Source organism: Trachypithecus francoisi, unplaced genomic scaffold (genome assembly GCF_009764315.1).
Source record: "Trachypithecus francoisi isolate TF-2019V2 unplaced genomic scaffold, Tfra_2.0 Lachesis_group9, whole genome shotgun sequence".
Taxonomy (NCBI): domain Eukaryota; kingdom Metazoa; phylum Chordata; class Mammalia; order Primates; family Cercopithecidae; genus Trachypithecus; species Trachypithecus francoisi.
The window spans coordinates 7,256,928-7,275,471 of NW_022681474.1; the positions used below are offsets into that span (position 1 = coordinate 7,256,928).

Genomic DNA, 18,544 nt, shown 5'->3' on the forward strand with positions numbered 1-18,544 from the left:
ACTACAGGAAGCAAACACAGGAACATTGAAATGTGGACAGAAAAAATCAGCCTGGCTAGGAACTTCAAGACATTAGAAATAACACAATACGTAACATGGTGCACTGGAAAAACCTGTAACCTAGAATCCCCAGCAGGTGATTGGAAATAAGTGTCAAAGCCCCAAGAAAACCTTGATTCCTGGAGTGAAGGGACTGGTACAAGGTTGGTGTAGGAGAATAGAACATCAATTTGATGATATCATCTCCTGCATGTGATGTTGTCAATGGGATCTAAGGAGAAGCTGAACTTCTCTTCTCTCCCAGGAGCAATGAGGTGCTACAAGTAACTCCTCCCTTGACCCTTCCTTGGTGTTGACTCGGTCCAGTGGAGAGCTGAGCTTTGGTCCCCACCTGGCAGCAGCAAATGTATGAGACAAATGTATATGTGTTGGTTACTTTTACTAATAGTTATAAGACTAAGAGTATATAATTAGCCAGGCCTGGTATGAGCACCTGTAGTCCCAGCTGCTTGGGAGGCTGAGGTAGGAAGATCGCTTGAGCCCAGGAGTTCAAGGCTGCAGTGAGCTATGAGCGTGACACAGTACTCCAGCCTGGGTGACAGAGTGAGACCCTATCTCTTAAAACGATATATATAGAGACAGCATATTATGTTATATATACACTCATGTCTCTATTTTTAAAATTGAAGAGCCAGAACACATCCATGGATTAAAAAACTCAACATAATATGTCAATTCTATTCCAAACTTATGTACTGGTTTAATACAATTCCTGTCGTATTTCCAGCAAAGCTGTTTTTTAGATATAGGCAAGCTTATTTGACAAAAAGAGTTAGATCTAATTAGAATTAGTTATTAGAATAATTAGATTAGTAATTAGAATAACTAATTAGAATAACTATAACAATTTTGGAAAAAGAAGAAAGTGAGAGGAATTGACCAGATGTCAAAACTTAATATATAGTTACATTAATCAAAACAATGTAGTACTATAGACCCATAGATCAATGAAATAGATAGAGAATCCATAAAGAGACTGACACAAATATGATCAATCAACTGACATTTGTCAAATATGCAAAAGCAATTCCACGGAAGGAGGACAATGTTTTCCAAAAATGGTACTGGAACAACTGGACATCCATGGGCCCAGAGGAAGGAAGCCTGGATCTAAGTTTTCCATCTTGCACAAAAATCAACTCACAATAGATTATAGTTTAATTGTAAAGCATTAAAAATATCAAACCTTTCGAAGAAAACATAGGAGAAAATCTTTGGGACCTAAGGTTTGGTAAAGAGTTCTTAAATATGACACCAAAACCCTGAGGCATAAATTAAATCAAATAACTACATGTTATCAAAAATAAAACTTTAGTTCCAGAACATATTGTGTTATGAGAATAAAAAGACTACAAACTACAGAATAGAATATTTGCTAACTGCATATCTGACAAATAACTTACACTTAAAATATGTAAAGAATTCTCAAAATGCAACAGTAAGATATTATTTAAAAGTCTCAATTAGAAAATAGGTGAAATGAGAATTTTACTAAAGAGGATATTTAAATGGAAATTCAGCACATGAAAACATTTTCAACATAATTGGCCATTAGATAAGACCACATGCAAATTAAGACCATGATGAGGTATCACAATACAGCTATTGGAACAGGTAAAAAAAATTTTTTTAAGTTACATTACCAAATGCTGGTAAACCTAAGAAAAATCTGATTTCTTATACATTGCTGGTGGGAATGTAAAATGGCTCAGCTATTTTGGAAAAGAGCAGGTTTTAAAAAAAATTAACTGAACATGTACTTTCCATGAAACCCAACAATTTTACTCCTAGGCATTTATTACAGAGAAATAAAACTTATGTCTATATAAAAGTTATATATTAGCCAAAAGCTAAAAACTGTCCAAAGACCTTCAAAGAGTGAATAGTTTAAACAATTGTGGTACACCCATACAATAGAACAGCACTCAAAAATTTTTTAAAAGTTGGCTAGTAACAACACAAAAATTTGAATGAATCGTAAGGAAATTATTCTGAATTTAAAAAGCTAATCCCAAAAGGTTATCTACTGAATGACTTAATTTATATACCATTCTTGAAAGGGCAAAATTATTGAGATGTAGGACACAGTAGTGATGGCCAGGGCTTGGAGATCTGGGGAAAAGGAGACAGGTCTAACTGGAAATAGGTAGCAAGGAGGATCTTTGTGGTAATGGAGCAATTTCTCTACTGAATATGATGGGTTACATGAACATACGTGATAAAATTGCACAAGACTACATACACACACGTGTGCACACACAAAGTGCATGTAAAACTGGTAAGATCCAGATAAGGTCTGTGGATTGTACCAATGTTGACATTGTGGATTGGATATCATACTCTAGTTACATAAAGATATTCTCATTGGGAGGAGTGAGGTTACTGTTATGGGGAATCTATTTATTACTTTTGCAACTTCCCATGAATCTATAATTATTTCAAAATTTTTAGAAAGTCAAAAGAGGACATAAAGTAAAATATTAAAACAAACAATAAAACTTCAATTCATCTATGACAAGTGAGAAAAGAGAGAACACAGGAACAAATAGCAGATAGAACAAACTGAAACCAAACAAAATGGTAGACTTAAACACAAGCATGGCAATAACAGATGTATTACCAAGTTGCGACGTATTGTGGAATACTATCCAGCAACAGGAGGAGCAACATTTGATATCTCCAACAACAGCGACGGACGGATCTCAAAAGATTTGTGCTGTGTGAAAAAAATTAACTGCAAGATACACAGAGCACTGAGGCTACGATGTCCCTTATTTGAGGTCTGAATCCAGACCAAACAAATCTAGGGTAATACAAGTTAGAAAGTGGCTGCCTGGGGAAGGGTACATTTGGCTGGAAATGGGCAAAAGGGAGGGCTCTAGAATGATGGAAATAATCAATGCTTTTGGGAGGTGTGTGGGTTACACAGGTGTACACTTTGGTCAAAACTTATCAAACTGTACTCTAAATATGAGCTCATTTCTACAGATACAAAATTATTCCTTAATTTTAAAATGTCTTTTCTTTTCTTTTCTTTTTTTTTTTTTTTTTTTGAGATGGAGTCTCACTCTGTTGCCCAGACTGGAATGCCACGGTGTGGTCTTGGCTCACTACAACCTTTGCATCTCAGGTTCAAGCAATTCTCCTGCCTCAGCCACCCGAGTACCTGGGACTACAGACACTCACCACCGTGCCTGGATAATTCTTTGTATTTTTAGTAGAGGTAGGGTTTCACTGTGTTACCAGGATGGTTTTGATCTCCTGACCTCGAGATCTGCCAGCCTCAACCTCCCAAAGTGTTGGGATTACAGGCGTGAGCCACTGCGCCTGTCCTCAATTTATTATTTTTTTGAGACAGAGTCTCCCTCTGTCTGCCAGGCTAGAGTGTAGTGGTCATCACGACTCACTGCAGCCTCCAACTCCTGGGCTCAAAGCCTCCAACACCTGTGCATCCCAAGTAGCTAGGAGTACAGGTGTGCACCCATACCTGGCTAAATTTTTTTTTTTTTTAAACAGATGGGGTCTTGCTATGTTGCCTAGGTTGGACTCAAACTCCTGGCTTTAAGTCATGCTCCTGCTTTGGTCTCTCAATGTGCTGGGATTACAGGCATGAGCCACCATGCCCAGCTCCAACATTTTAAAGAAAAGATACAAAATGGAATCCCTAAACTGTATTTAACCAAAGGAATGGAGAGTTTACGTTCATTTGGAGGAGGAGTATATGGAGAATGCTGACAAATTCTTCTCCATCAACTTACCAGGAAAAAATAACATAGAAGAGCGTCAGATCACTGCACCGAAAGCTTCAGTTAGATTTTAGGAAACATTTGACTCATCTACAAGAATAAAAATCTAGTTAAAAACATATATCTATGAAAATAAGCAAATATACTTTACACAAAACTTATAAATTTACACATATCTGGTGAAAAACATCCTCTCAGCTACCACCTTTTTATGCCTTGAGGTTTGTTTTCCATCATTTTAACAGTCGGGTCTGCACAATATTTTACACTGACCTAGTGTGAGCTGTTCTTTCACAGTGATCTTGATGGTAAACATTGGTTGCGATATTCCGTTTCTCCCCTCCAATATGTTTTTATTGGACCTGATTTGGAAGGCTAGAAATAAGTTCAACCAAACACTAAAGTGGACATAGTGTAATGTCACCGGCAGCATTGATAGAGATATTTCGAAAAAGTCTTGTTTTCTGAGAATGTTTAAAAATCAATCAAATGTGGCTGGGAGTAGTGGCTCACGCCTGTAATCCCAGCACTTTGGGAGGCCAAGGTGGGCAGATCACCTGAGATCAGGAGTTCAAGACTAGCATGGCCAACATGGCGAAACCCCGTCTCTACTAAAAATACAAAACTAGCCGGGTGTGGTGGCACATGCCTGTCATCCCAGCTACTCAGGAGGCTGAGGTAGGAGGATTGCTTGAAACCGGGAGGCGGAGGTTGCAATGAGCTGAGACTGTACCATTGCACTCCAGCCTGGGTGACAGAGCGAGACTCTGTCTCAGAAAAAAATTGAAATTAAATAAAAAAAAAAATCAATTCCAGAGGCTGAGGCAGGAGACTTGCTAGAACCTGGGAAGCGGAGGTTGCAGTGAGTCAAGATCATGCTACTGTACTCCAGCCTGGGCAACAGAGGGAGACTCAGTCTTTAACAAACAAACAAAAAAAAAATCAATTAAACGTGGAAAACAAAGTAGTCCCAGAAATGTCATTCTGCCTGACTCATATTACATCATAGAAGCAGTAACTAGGTCAAGAAGCAGTTTAAATCAAGCTCAGAATAAAATATGCCTAAGATTTTAAAAAACAGAAATATGGCAATTTAGTTGTGTGTCACCATACTTCCACAGGTTTTGTCAAACCCTGGGCATTTTTAGGGTGTCAGCTTTCCATTTGTTGCTATCTTCTTTGTCTTGGGAATAAGAATCAGTGTTATACTCTTTTTTTAAATGTCTTTTTCCACATCATGGTCAGTTGTAGTAATTGCCCTTGGTCTATTAAAGCGAATAAATAACCAAGCATGCAAGTACATTTATTGAACAGATGTGCATAATCCAGCAACAATGCTCTGCTGATGAATCTAAAATGAAAACACAGATCCTGCCTTCATGGAGATTAACGTCTTGCAGGAGTTTAGTACATGTTGACTGCAAGTGAGTAAATAAGAACTAGGTCGGCCAGGCGTGGTGGCTCACACCTGTAATCCCAGCACTTTGGGAGGCCAAGGTGGGCGGATCACCTGAGGTCAGGAGTTTGAGACCAGCCTGGCCAACATGGTGAAACCTCATCTCTACTAAAAATACGAAAATTAGCCGGGCATAGTGGCAGGTGCCTGTAATCCCAGCTACTCAGGAGGCTGAGGCAGGAGAATCGCTTGAACCTAGGAGGTAGAGGTTTCAGTGAGCAGATATTGCACCACTGCACTCCAGCCTGGACGACAGAGCAAGAACCAGTCTCAAAGAACAAAAAACAAAAAACAACAACAAAAAAAACCAGGCTTACAAAGTGGGGAAGGATGAAAGAGAACTACCACTTACTGTGTATCTATAATCCCTGTGCCCTGTGCTAAAAAACCTTTCTGCATCATCCCATTTAATCTTCTAACTTCACCCTCATCTCCACCCTCCACCTCTAAGTAAAGGAGCTCAGGAAATTTAAATCAGCTGTTCAAAGGCATGCACACTACAAATGAAGCCACAATTCTACTAAATTAGGCTTCCACCTGTGATATTATAATTGTTTTAATTATTTAGGGGTGACTACAAAAGTGGAGTAAAAGTCAAGTTACTTGAAATCCTATTGTTTTAATTATTCATATTTGTGTGTCAATAGCTCTTTATCGTCAAGATTTCCACTAGCAAAATACAAATGTCACTTCCTCCAGAAAGCCCTCCTGACATCTCACACAGGCACAAATCCTTTGATCATGTGCTCTACTCATGCCAAGTACCTTTCCCTTATGCAACTCACTCTTTGAATATTTTCTACCACTTTCTCTAGATTATAAGAATGGGTGTGGTGCAGGAAGTACACCGCCTAACCCAATAATTTTAATTATGAACAGCTGATTTAATAATTTTGAAAGGCTGATTTAAATTCTTGACTTTCTTTAATCACAAGTGAAGGCTGGAGATGAGGGTGGTGGTGAAGATTAAATGTGTGAGGATATATAAAGGCTTTAGCACAAGACACAGGGATTACAGACACATAGTAACCCAGTACATTCAAGCTTACTCTTGAGTGGATAGTCAATAGTAAGCTTGGAATTATTCAATGAATAATTATTTTACGGGGCCCTCAGTGGGATAATAAAGTGTCATAGGCCCAAAGCTGATGGCAAATTGTGAGTAAAATCCTCTAAGGGGAATTATTTAACAGAGAAAGGGGTTCAGGAGATGAAAGACGCTTTCTTTTCATATTCAACGGAACTGAATATTTGTGGATATTAATCTATGTTTACTTTTGCCATCGTGGAGACAAAAGCGACTTCATCTTGGATGCTAATCTACCATGTTAACCTCTGATGAGCGCCAGTCCCATGAATGCCTCCTGATTCCTACTTTATTTACTGTCTCTAGGGTAAGAACATGGATCAGAGTAACCTTGATGTTATTGCATATATTATAGACAATGACGCAGATAGCATTCTCACCTGTTCTGGAAGGTTGCCTTTTATTGTCTTGCTGGAGCACGTAAACCCTTTCCCTACCGTAGTTAAGCCCCGAGTGTGGGAAGGAACAGTGCAGAAATCTACCTGTCTTACAGCTACCCAAGACCATGCTTCTGTCTGTAACTTGCCTTCATAAATCACTCAATAGCAACACACTAGATTTGTCTGCCTCCTTCTTTGGTTTCTCAGCTCCTTTAGCATTTGCTGGTTGCTTTGCGTATATGAGCCTTTCACAAATAAGTCATATGTTTCTTATTTCCTTTCCCCCAAGTCAAGAGGTAACAGTGGTGTCAAACAGTTTCTCCATAGCTTGGAGGAGATAAGAAGCAGGACCCAATGCAGAAATTTACTCTAATACTTCCTGGATTTTGTTTTGCAAAAAAACCCTTTGAGCCATGTAAGGTAGAGGAAGGAGACAAACAATTGAGCAAAGTATGAAGAAGAGAGAAGCTGCCTCCTGTTCACATAGGGAGAGGTCTGTGGGTCTTAACCTGTGGGGCCTAGCAAACCTGACCTTGCTCCTTGAAAAGGCTGAAAAGAAGAATCACCATGAGATCCTCTAAAGAGAGGGAATCCCAGGACCCCCAGGTTCCCCAGAGAGTTCTAGTTCTCAGAAGAGCACACCTAGCTCCAAGGTTACATTGTAGGCATAGACAATGAAGGCGCTTTGCCAAGAGAACAGTTGCTTTCTTAACAGCCCCCGTCCTCCAAAAGAAATGTTTCCCTTGGTATTCCCAATGTTGCCACCTGCTCAGTAACAATGAAAATCTAGGAGTCATTCTGGATTCCCCCCTTCAGGTCAACAATGGGCACTCTCCAATCACCTGGAAAGTGGCCCTATCTTGTTGTCCTGTCCAATGCATTTCTGTTCACTTTTGTCATCTTCACTGCTTCTGCCCTGGAAAAACCACTCTCTCTCTTCTCTACTGTCACTTGTTATCTTCTTCCATGCTAGCCTTCCTTCAGTCTTTTCTATGTAATAGATATGACTGGTTTTTTGTTCGTTTTTGTTTAAGAGACAGGATCTTGCTCTGTCACCCAGGCTGGAGTACAGTCGCACAATCATAGCTCACTATAGCCTCAAACATCTGGACTCAAGCCATCCTCTCGACTCAGCCTCCTGAGTAGCTGGGACCACAGGCACACACTCCCATGTCCACTGATGTATTTTTATTTTTTATGGTGATGGGATCTCACTGTATTGCCCAGGATGGTCTTGAACTCTTGGCCTCAAGTGATCCTCCCACCTCAGCCTCCTGAAGTACTAGGATTATAGGTGTTAGCCACTGTGTTCGGCCTATGTTATTGCTTAATTTAAATCAGGTCAAAGTCAGCCCCATTTTAAAACTTCTTCTCACTTCAATCCCCTGCCTGCTTCTCCACACTTGCCCTGGGGTCTTGTCGCTCTCATCCTATTTTCTTCCCTGTTTTTCATTCAGGCTGCATCATGTTCTCTCCTCTCTGTCTGAGACGACTTGCCTTTCATCTCTCTCCTTATGCAGCATCCATCTCTAACTTAGCATCTTCAGAGAGCTTTTTTTCTAGCTGTCCCAGGAAAGCCAGTCCCCGTTCCACTTGACAAGACACGAGTGTACCACATCTGCTGTTTATAGAGTTTCATGATGTGCCATTTGGGCCATCCGAACTAAAACTGAGAAAAGAGAAATTGAGTGACTCTCCTAAAGTTAACCAGTTATTTGGTGCCAGAAGTTAGATTCACTGTCTAGGAAAATTTGCAATCTAAAGTTCTATGTTATATGCTACTGGGTTCTAAAATGACTTGTTGAAAAAATAAAACATATGAATATCAGCCGAAAGCATGGTGGACTGGAAATCTCATCCATTTCCCCCAAAATGGGCTCCATATTGGCTTCCTAGAGCCTGACCTTTTATAGGGAGAGTCAGCCACAATAGTATCCAAGAAAAGATGTCCTTGGAAAATGGTATGATATGTTATCAGAGTCACATAAACTTTATGTAAAGTAAATAACAAAAGTAATGTATTCTTTCAAAAAAGACTTGAGTTTGTGGACAGAGATTCCAATCATTTCCTAATGCATTTTCTGGCAATATCTTATTCATTATTAGTCATTGGGATTCCCAAGTTACACCCATGCTATTATTCTTCATTTACCTCCCAAGTTTGTCCACATTTTTGTCATTTTTCAGATGTGTGACGTTAGACAGGTTCAATATGGGCATAAAGAGAAAAGTACATTTCTGACAAAGTTGAACAGAATAATGGACTGAAAAATTCTCTTATCCCAAAGCTGCAGAATCTTGTGCAGTTTGGTAAAGAAGTCCCGCATGGTCTGGTAAGTGGTGTGCAAGTGCTTTTTCGATGTTTTTTATTTCTCTAGAATCTTCTTTGAAGTGGTGCTTTAGGGATCATAAATAACTTCCACTGTCCCTGCAAAGGGCAGGATTAAGGCTCCATTATTAGCAGGAAATGAAGGCTTAGGCAGTTGCAGCAAATTATATGAGGCTTTGGGCAAGTGGCAGTGAAAATTACCTTGTCTGGTTTATAGTGTTTTTTCTTGGGCATGAAAATAATTGGGAATGGCTAAAAGTACCTAATAGTATGACAAAGTTTCTTTCTAGGAAACTAATTCAACTCTCAAGCCACATCATATTCTTAAAGAGCCTTTATTTCTGGTTACAATTCAATTCCTGCCTCAAGAGTCGACACAATGTTCCAGAAATCAATTTCATTATCATAATGCCTGCTCATTGTATAGTTGCAGTCCTAGATAAATGGCATATATTGGCAGTCTGGATACTTTCTGGTGTCATTTACACATCCTCGCTGCATTCCACATGTCAACCCAACTTTTATTGAACAAAGCATTCGTGATTTTTTCCCTTTATTTTTGTCTCCCTCTACTCCACTCGAGAAATAATCAGGGTAGCTGGGAGCATGTCCAGGCAAATTAGCTAATGTTGCAGTTAATTTCCAATCATAAAGTCGATAATTTTCCTTTTCATTCTGGTTGAAGTAATTCATGATGAACATGAATTCTCTCATGAGTCTTTTTTACAAGCCATGTTGCTGGTCGGTCCCTGTGTGAAGGGGGATGGTGGTGGTGGTGACGTCAGGATTCTAATGGTTGTAGAAAGTTACCTTTATGCTTCCTTAGTGCTCCAACAAACGTATGTTACTTGTCCATTGGATTGTGTCACTTCTTTGTCTACTTCTGATTTTTCTTTGACTAGGCAAGCACATCTTGGGACTTACTCCATGAATCACCAACATTTCTGCTCATTTTGCAGTGAACCTTGTGATACTTATGAACTGAGGAATTCAATTGCTGATCAAGAAATTGCATCCGATTAATCATTCGTAGAAGGCCTTCTTATATAATCACTATTATTTTCCGGGTGGAAGATAGCCCTCTTTTGCGGAACCCTTCTGCCCTATACAGACTCCTGTCTCTCCCATTATTGATTTTAAAAGTGTATACGGCTATAATTCACTATTGTCTTTGGTCAAAGGAAAAATAATATACTGTTACAATAATTGTTGAAAGGCACTTGTTAAAATTCATAAGTCATTCTTATTTTTTTTTAAGAAACAGTTTCTGCTCTGTGACTCAAGCTAGACTGCAGTGGCATGATCATAACTCACTGTAGCCTCAAACTCTCAGGCTCAAATGCTTCTCCTACCCCAGCCTTCTGAGTAGCTAGGACTATAGGTATAGGCCACCTTGCCCAGTTAAGTGTTTTATGTTGTTGTAAAGATGGGGTCTTGCTATGTTGCCCAGGCTGGTTTGTGAACTCCTAGCCTCCAGTGATCCTCCCACCGTGGCCTCCCAAACATTGTGATTACAAGTGTGAACCACTGCATCCAGGCTCATTCTTAATTTTAAGAAGTGTTACATATGAAAATAGTGGTAGTTTATCTTAAGGTGATTCCTTAAAAAGTTATCAAGTACAATAAGTATCGAGTATATTTACTGATATCATTTTATTTACACTTGGAAGCTAGAACTAAAGATTTGTATTTTACACTATCATTTCTGGTGATTTGGGGCAGTGAATTAAAAAGTTCAAAGGATGTCTTGATACTGAAAACACGCAAGGCAATCTCCTAAAAAAGCAACTAGAAGTTATAAAAGTTCTGTAAGGTGATGAAATTGCTTCAAGATAATAAGGCCAAATTAATACTTTATCTACATGAATAAAATAACCAGTAGGAAAATACAATGCAAAAATAACCAATCTGCAATAGAAAAACTAATTCCAGAATTAAGTGGAGCTAATTCTCCTTTTTCTTTTTTGCCGTTTGTTGATGGACAACTTTTCAAAGTTTGATGCACAGTTTGAGGTGATTTTGTTGACTATACTTCAAGTTCGAGGATCTTCATATTTACATCAGCCATACCGCACCGAGAAAAGTATTTTGACATTTTATTTGCTTGCAAGAGCTCTTACTGATTTGGGGCAAAATGGATGGGTTGTAGTAGGCAGAAACAGGCAACTGAAAATGATATAGTCTACAAAACTATGAGTCTTAAACATATGTTCATGCATATATTCAAAGCCAGTTTATTCTTGCAATTTCTTCTTTGTCTTGAGTGAATATATGATTTTTGTGCTGTTCTTTAGTTTTTTTTTTTCTTGTAAATCAACTTCTGATGCACAATTCTTTGAAATATAAGACATATTGGAACAAATTTCCAAAGGGCCCTATGTGACATGCCAGAGCCATGGAGCCTGATTAGAACTGGAGTTGGAATCATTTGTGGCACTGGATATAATTTAAGACACCATGTTGTTCCTTAGGAGGAAGCCTTATTTATAACAGCAGTACCATGCTGCACAACAGATGCCAGTGGAAAGTGAAATGATGATGAAATTAATTTGACCTTTCTCAAGCCTGCAGAACATAAATCAGATATATTTAATAAAGATCAAGTTTGCAAGAAATAGCTTCAACTGCAGACGTGTAAATGCTTCAATGAAAGAAATGATGGCAACATTTTGTACAGTTCTGAATGTAGCTTAAATTAGACAAAAATGATGAAAAATGTAGTTCAGTAGTTCAGAGATGTGCAGCTTTTCTTCATTAAATGTATGTGGCATACTAAGAAATTTGGTCATTTCACTGCACTTTTCAGACCATTAAGCACAGTACAGGTATCAATCTGTTGTGTATCTAACAAAAACTTAATTTCTGATGCTTAACTAGGATAAGTGCATTAAGTAGTGTTTGATATTTATTAGGGATGATTTTGTTATCAAACCCCCTTTAAAGTCTATGATCTAATCTCTCATAAGTTCCTGGGGCTTTGGAAATCTTTATATATAAAAAACGATTGAGCAATTCTTCCTCAAAATAAAAGCAAGATGATTGAAGTTTCTCTGACTAGGACAGAGGGCAAGAGTTTATTCTGAAGACAGAGATTTTTAAGATTAAAGTCAGGTTTGGCAGGAAGCCTGCTTTATTTTAATAAAAGAATGGACAGGGGCCAAATTCATTACTGTTGGAATACCTAGCAGCCCCTGAGCACATAAGTAAAAGTAGAAAGAGAACACATGCAGTTTAGTTTGCCAAGATCAGGATAGAAAGGAACTTCATTCATTTATTCCAATATCAATCCCTACTATGTGACAGGTTCTGGGAAAGTGAAATGAGTCAGAAGCAAATATTGCTTTCAGAGTGCTCTCATCAGATTGATTGCAACGATTTTTTTGCATCCAATCTCTTTCAAATGGCTAAATGCTGTGATCATGGTTTGTACAAAATTCCAGGGAGCACAATACTGCCTCAGGAGTATCAAGAATAGCTGTTTTGGGGACCTGAGTGGAGTCTTCGAATACAGACAGGAATTCAAAAGGCTGAGCAGGGGAGAATGCATGTTTCAGGCCAAGGAAAAAGAATGTGCTAAAGGTGCAGAATGGAGGAATGTCGATGCCATGCAGCGGAGATCGAATTCTATCCCAAGTAATGAAGTTTTTTTTAAAATGAATTAAGCCAGAATAGTAATAGGGCTATGATTACCTTACAGAAAGATAAGTCTGATTGGAATGGGATTCTCAAGATGGCATGGGGTGGGCAAGCGTGTGAGTCTTCGAATTGGGGAGGCTGTTGTAGGGAATAAGAAGGACTGAGGCATCTGGATTAGGACAGTGGCAATGGCAGTCAAGAGGGAAATACGGATTCAAGTGACATCCAGATGATGTGATTAATAGGATTTGTCTCTTTATATCAGAAATCAAGACAGAATTAAATACCATTTATATTAAAATATTTGGGTTGGGGATGCCTGAAGGAAATCTCTTACAATGTCCAGGAGGCTTTAGAGAAATAAAGGAATCGAAACCAGCCTGAGCAATATGGCAAGACCCTGTCTCTACAAAAAATACAAAAATTAGCCTGGTGTGGTGGCACATGCCTATAGTCCCAGCTACTCAGGAAGCTGAAGTGAGAGGGTCACCTGAGCTTGGGGAGGTCAAGGCTGCAGTAAGCCATGATTGCACCACTGCTTTCCAGCCCGGAAGACAGACTGAGACCCAGTCTCAAAAATAAAATAAAATAAAATGAAAAGAGAAGAGAAAAAAGAAAAGACAAAACTGATTGGAAAATATATGGTCCAGAGATACAATTTATAACTCATTGGCTGTATTAGTCTGTTCTCACACTGCTAATAAAGACATACCCAAGACTGGGTAATTTATAAAGGAAAGAGGTTTAATGGACTCACAGTTCCACATGGCTGGAGAGGCCTCACAATTGTGGTGGAAGGCAAAGGAGAAGCAAAAGCACGTCTTACACAGTGGCCAGCAAGAGAACTTGGGCAGGGGAACTCCCGTTTGTGAAACCATCAGCTCTTGTGAGACTTATTCTCTACCATGAGAACAGTATGAAGGAAACAGCTCCCATGATTCAATTATGTCCACCTGACCCCACCCTTGACACCTGGGGATTATTACAATTCAAGGTGAGTTTTCTGTGGGGCCACAAAGCCAAATCATATTATTGGCATAATAACCTTGTTGAAGCCCACAGAGTAGATAAGGTGACCAAAAAATGGACACAGTACAGTAAAAGAGGAGTACAAAGAAGCCATAAGGAGCAACATAAAGATTTGGTTGGAGAGGCTGAGAAGTCTGGCTGCAAGGAAAGGTTAGCGTGGCAGTGAAAGAAGGAACTCACAGGACAGAACAAACTCACAGCGCACCTCCCTTGCATCAGGCACAGGCTAGGTGTTTTCAGAGCCTCTCATCATTATTCCCAGCCTTTGATATAATCTTCACAACATTATGTCCACTTTACAGATGATGAGAGTGAAACCCAGAGGGCCTAAGTAACTGCCCCAGCTCACGAAACTATTAAGTAGCAGAAGCTGGATTTAACCCAGATCATTTTGGTTTGAAAAGACTGTTGTTCTTTGGGAGTAAAATTAAATGCAGTATGCATGTTTGTGGGATGGGTGAAAAATGGTCCATCTTCTCTAATGGGGTGTAATTTTGTGGTAGGACATGTTGCCTGTTTTAAATACATTTTGTGATGCTCAAGTATGATTGTTATAGATGGAGATGCTCCTAAAATACTCTACTGTTTTCCCCTCTACCACACTCACATTTAGTCTTCAAAATTGGTCTTGAATTACGTGTCTTGGTATGGCCTAAATTACTCCTTTTGTAACTGTGTAGTGGCAAAATCCATGGGGCTATGAACATATTACTGGGAAATAAGAAGATGATTTTAAAGGATAGAGGAAGTTCCAACCATGAAGGACATTCCTAGGAGAGGAGGGAAGCAGCTAGTGACTTTGTTGACAAGGGAAAATGAGGGAATGTCAGAGTATAGTCCACCTGAACACTGCCCAAACTGTCACCCACCATCATGCAGAGGGCCTGGCCTTCCACTCCTCATTGAGTCAGTGGGTCTTCCAGGAAACTCCTAGGTACAGAGAGAGTAGCCTGCACAAATCTCTCTGCAGTCTCTTGCACAGCTCTTAGATCAGTCACTAGTAAAGCAGCCATTCTCTCTAAATTTGTTTCTACCACTGGAAATTGGGGAGATAGAGAGGTCTTGCTCCCCACTGGCGTAATCCCCAGAATGTTGGGGAACTAGAACAACTAACTAATAATCCAAATTAACCTGAATCCAGATTTCAAAACCTGTCAGCAGTGAACACCTTTTGGATATAGGGAACAACTCAAATAATTCTGGGTACATATGTTATATTAACTGTGACCTGAGAACTGTTTACTATGTGGTTCAGATTTCACCACAATGTACACAGCCAAGTCACCACTTGGCTGGACCTTGGCTTCATAGCAGCCGGATCCTCCTCTGAAGCTGAGCAGTTTTGCTTCTAATACCATGTCCTCTTAACACTGTTGTGTATATCTTAGGTCCTTCAGGTTATAACAAGAAACTGGGTAGTTTACAAATCTAGATGACACCATTAAGATGATGGGGAAAGAGACTTTCCGATGCAGTTTACAACTAACACTTCTACGCTTCTGATTTTTAAATGTCCAAGTCCACATTCTAGTTTATGGGATAGGAGGTTACTATAAATCTTTCTCTTGAAGAGTTTGAGTTTGGTATTTTATTTGATAAAACATCACCTGAAAATGCCTGTGCTACTTACTGGAGCTACTTCAAAAACAAACAAAATAAAAGTTAATTATTATTGTGATTTAACCCGATATTTTTCATAACCAATTGTCTTTGACAGTTTGTTCTGTTACATAAGTGCCACAAATAGCAGAGAAGCTAAAATGTTGGTGTCAACAATAATATGATTAATTTCTCAAACACTATATACTAAAACTCCATTATTCCAGGCATTATTAGCTGGAACTGTTGATGACAATGTCAAATATTGCACTCTTTAAAAAACATAAAGTATGTGGTAACACTCCTATCCCTGTTCATTTTTCTTTCAATATCTTCATCATTTTGGAAGGATCATGCTTTGAACAAGCAGCAGATGTTAATATGGGAATATAGAACATCTCAATTTTCTCACTGCTAACTCAGCTTACTGAGCCAATTTCACAGTTCTCACATTCCTGAGTCCTAGGAGAAAATGCTAATTTAGATTGTTAAAATTGACATGGGTTAGGGTATAAAGGGTAATTAGCATAAAATCCCACACAAAGTGTTCTTAGCACCGTTAATCAACACCCACCTAGGCATACACTTTTTTAGTCGGTGCTGATGTTTAATGGAGCTGAAGAATATCTAAAATATTCTCTTCTAGTTAAGTAATAAGAAATGCAGAGTTTGTCCTCGAATTGAGTGTTTTTAGGGAAAAAATACCTAACATGCAGTTCAAGCATAACTTGCATTTCACACTTAGGAATTATTTAAAGCATATAAAAGGATTCTCTTGAGGAATACGCCTCTTAAACACTTGTGTTTCTGACATAGTTATCTCCGCGCTGTGCTATACATGTGTTGTTATTGCTAAAGACGCTGATCTGTTTTCTTTTTCCTCCCTCGCCACTTGCAAAGACTGTTGCCTTTGGCAACATTATTCCCACTCTTAGTACAGGACCCAGTAGGTGTCAATGCTGCTTTCTTTCACCACCCCTAAACCCAGATAAGCCACGCAGGTCTAAATCTGCTCAAGACAGAGGTGTACTGTATTAAAGCTTCTTTTTGTTTTTTCCTCTCCTTGCTAATGAACTAGAGGCAAGGCATCTGTCTTCCACTTAGATGAATGATTCAAAGTCAGTCAACTTTTTGTCTGCCCCTTAGTTTCCTCATTGGCAAAAGAGAAAAATGGCATAAATAACAAAGATGGTAAGTATAACAAAAATAATGTTTAAATCACAGGGGCGTAAGGGTCATACATTCCTAGGAGCCCATCCATATATGTCTGTGGGGAGACCATCTTTGGAAAATCTATCTTGGAAGCCTTATGGAGGGAACAAGACTGAAAACATGTTATATTACCCCTGGAGGCCATTTATTCTGCATAAGAGAATGCTGCTTCGTATAAGACATGGGTTAGTCACAGGAGATAGAAGCTGAACAGAACAGTCTCAAGAGAGAGATTGTTTTAAAAAAAATCCATAACCACAAGATAAGTGTTGTAATAAATGCTGGTGCTATGAGAACATGCAGCAGGACACCTAATTAAAATAGGGAAAAGGAACTAAGGGGAAGGACGTGTAGGCTTTGCCTGGGTAAGGAGGAAAGAAAAGAGAATGTTCCTGACACAGCATGTTTGGGAAGAAAAAGCAGCATGGCAAATTCTAGAAGCAGAAATTTCAGTACAGTGGAGGCAGGCAGAATAAAGTGGAGGTGACCTGAGTTGAACCTGGGATGGTAGGCAAGAGCCAGGAGCTGAAGTGTCTTTTGCACCATGGTAAGGAACTGCATGGATCTGAAAACCAATAAGAAGTCACTGAAGGGTAGGAAGTTTGGAAGAGCACATTGTCTTTCCATTTTTGAAAGCACCACTTCAACTGCAGTGAGAGGACAGATTGGATCTCGGAGGAGACTCAAGGCAGGAGATCAATGGGAAGACTCTTACAGTGACCCCATGAGAAAAGCCTGCAGATGGAGGGAAAGAATGGGTTAGGATGGAGAATAGGAATTAGTCATAAGAATAGCTTGCATGTATGTTTTCCGTGTAGGGTCTTGTTACATATACAAAATTCTATAAATATAAGTATTATTTTATTATGTAAAAAATGAGGAAATGCAAGTTTAAAGAGAAGAGCAGCTCAAACTCAGGAGTTCCAAAAAGGCAAAAAGCTGGGATTTAAAGCCAGGAAGTTCTAAGAGCTCCAGAGCTCTGTCTTGGATCCGCTTTACAGATAAACTTAGGAGGAAGAGTTGACAGTGGTCTGTGATCTACCGGTAGAATTGGTAAAAGGTAAAGGAGAAGGAGGTCACCTGTGTTGTGAGGCAGTAAGGGAGGTTGTTCACTTGGATACCGAATCCAAGAATAAATGCATGATTGGGGAAGGGCAGGAAAGAGGAGCAATTTGACCAGATTAGTGGACACCTTGAGTCTGAGGTGGCTGCAGGATATCAGAGTGGATGGGCAGCTGGTAGGGTGGATCTAAGTCCGGAGAAACGGAGTGGACTGGCCGCCTAGGCTTTGGGGTTAGCAGCCTATCAGTATATTTCTTGGGTGTGAAGTTGTAGAGAAAGAATCCATGGAGAAAGAGGATACAAGGCATGAGAAGGAGCAGTCATAGAGTTAGGAGCAAAATCGGGAGACTGTGTTGTCAGAAAAGCCAAGGAAATTGGCGCTTTATGATCAGGGGGCAAATAAAAACATCAAGCACTGCTGGGAGGTTAATAGGATATGGACTGAAAAAGAAACTATTTCATTTTGTAACAAAAGGGCTTTCTCCTGAAGATTCAGGACTTGGTGAAAACATGGTACAGTGCCCATACAGAGACCTTCAATGCCACTATTCTTCTAGAGATGATACAATGACATCATTCTACAGATTACACATGCAGACAAGGGGACTGCTACTGGGTGTATTATCTGTCCCCACCCCAGGATTGCATAATTTATAAAGGAAAGATGTTTAATGGACTCCCAGTTCCACATGGCTGGGGAGGCCTTACAATCATGGTGGAAGGTGAAGGAAGACCAAAGGCATGTCTTACATGGTGGCAGGCAAGAGACCTTGTGCAGGGAAACTCCCAGTTATAAAACCATCAGATCCTGGGAAACTCATTGACTACCATGAGAACAGTATGGGAGAAACCACTCCCCATGATTCAATTATCTCCCATTGGGTCCCTCCCACAACACGTGAGAAATATGGGAGCTACAATTCAAGATGAGATTTGGGTGGGGACACA

General features: G+C 39.5%; 1 long non-coding RNA gene across 3 annotated transcripts in view; it reads left to right on the forward strand.

Moving 5' to 3' along the window:
- Positions 1–305: 305 nt before the first annotated feature.
- The window catches only part of LOC117082222, a 39,468-nt gene continuing 21,229 nt past the window's right edge, over positions 306–18,544 (forward strand). For all 3 annotated transcript variants that reach the window (XR_004436527.1, XR_004436526.1, XR_004436525.1), the window contains exons 1-2: positions 306–406; positions 8,917–9,062. This is a non-coding gene — a long non-coding RNA (uncharacterized LOC117082222). The remainder of the gene's footprint in view (positions 407–8,916; positions 9,063–18,544) is intronic.